This window comes from Poecilia formosa, unplaced genomic scaffold (genome assembly GCF_000485575.1).
Source record: "Poecilia formosa unplaced genomic scaffold, Poecilia_formosa-5.1.2 Scaffold71, whole genome shotgun sequence".
NCBI lineage: Eukaryota > Metazoa > Chordata > Actinopteri > Cyprinodontiformes > Poeciliidae > Poecilia > Poecilia formosa.
Genome location: NW_006800010.1, coordinates 1,634,382 through 1,636,227, shown reverse-complemented (window position 1 = coordinate 1,636,227; position 1,846 = coordinate 1,634,382). Strand labels below are relative to the sequence as shown.

Here is a 1,846-nt window from a genome sequence, read left to right as displayed (position 1 = left end):
TTTGACTACTTTTTCCGTTAAAATCATAACATTAATTCAAGTAAGTTTACTGGAATCTCATAAGACTTTAGATTATCTAAAAGTGTCACCGGTGGCATTTTTGCGCAACTTTGCGCATAGTTTTGTTTTTGTTTTTGTTTTTTCCTTACAGAGGGGATGCCAGATCAGGTCGTTTCAGGGCCAAGCGAGATCTCCGTTTTATTTTATGCCTTCAACGTCTTTATCCTCACTGGACACGGATCACGGCGAAGTCATCCAACACAGGTATGCGCACTGCGCGTCCACGAGTGTCTCCATGCGGAGAGTTGCCCCGGTGCACACACGGAGAAACTTAACACTGATTTCAGATCTGTGTCCGGCACTTTGCAAGTTTCTCCCTCTGCTGTGAACAGGCTGGAAAACGGGAGGGTTGGAGACGCTTTACTTCATAATTGATGTTTTCCCATGGAGGAGGAGCCCGCGTCCTCCGTGAAGGGGAGACAAACCGTAAGGTGGGAGAAAATCTTTCTTCTTCTTTTTACCCTGATTTCCCCCCCTCTTTTTTTCAGTGGGATAACATCAGGAGGGTTTGTCTAGGCGAGCCAATTAAGTCCCACCCCTGCTATAGATCGCTGCTATAATACAAAGCAGTAAAAGCGCTCGGCTCACACAAGCGGCTGCAGTTTAAACCAGAGATCCCGTGGCTTATAATTCTCTCACTACTTTTCTTTTTTTTTTTTTTAAATATCCTCTTTCGATGTGCCCCGTTATTACCATCAGTCTGAGGCGCTCATTTCCGCACCTGCCGCGGTAAGAGACCAAGAGACGCAGGCGGAAGAAAAAAAAAGGGGGAGAAGAGAGGAGACAAGGACATCGGCAGCTGAGATAAGACAGCAGCCGCAGCGGTGACTCTTTTTTTTTTCTTTTTTTCTTTTTTTAGATCTCTTTTTTTTTCTTCATTATTTTATTTTTAACATGCATCAGCGCTGGACCAGAATCGCTTCTGTCGCTCTCATCTGCTTGTCCTTGGTGTCCTCCGCGGTGGGATGCGGACCGGGCAGGGGCTACGGCAGGAGGAGACACCCCAAGAAGCTGACACCTCTGGCGTACAAGCAGTTCATCCCCAACGTGGCGGAGAAGACCCTGGGGGCGAGCGGTAGATACGAGGGCAAGATCACACGGAACTCCGAGCGCTTTAAAGAGCTCACTCCCAATTATAACACAGACATCATCTTCAAGGATGAGGAGAACACAGGAGCCGACAGGATGATGACTCAGGTAAGCGCACTGAATAATCTTGGTTTTTGTTTTTTTNCCATAAACCACCTCCAGCAACCCCCAAAGCACCTTGGATGAGTCCACCTGCTGCTCCGCTTTCTGCACTGCCTTGCTGATTGTCACACTGCACACTCTTTCAACTGTGACCCAGACACGCAGACAGAAAAACAGACTGATAGGGACCAGAGCAGCTGACACTCCTATTACAAGTCTGTTTTTGCACCTTTTCGTCTAAGATTTAGTCTAAACCTCGGGTTTAGACTAAATCTCAGATTTGCCATGCTTTCGCTGCGATAAAACTTCTAGCACCTCTTTGACTCTCCACGTCTGCCTGTTTAGACGGTAACATCTCACTTTGTGCCCATATTTAAGGAAAAATACTTTGAGGATAGTAAATTTGGTACATTTTTGAGTGCTGAGCTCCAGTCTGGTTGGCAGCCTGGACAATGTAGCGAGTGGGTGAGCTTTTGCACACTGTCTCGTCAGTTTTCAGGGAGCTTCGCAAGTGGAGAATGTTTTCCCACCGGTGCCCTAACCTTCCTTAAAAAGGTGCAAAAAATGTTTGGATGAAACTCGTACGCAAACGTTT

The 1,846-nt window shown here is 46.7% G+C and overlaps 1 pseudogene; it reads left to right on the top strand.

Moving 5' to 3' along the window:
- Positions 1-298: 298 nt before the first annotated feature.
- On the top strand, positions 299-1,335 carry LOC103140496 (sonic hedgehog protein A pseudogene; annotated as a pseudogene).
- Positions 1,336-1,846: the final 511 nt, after the last annotated feature.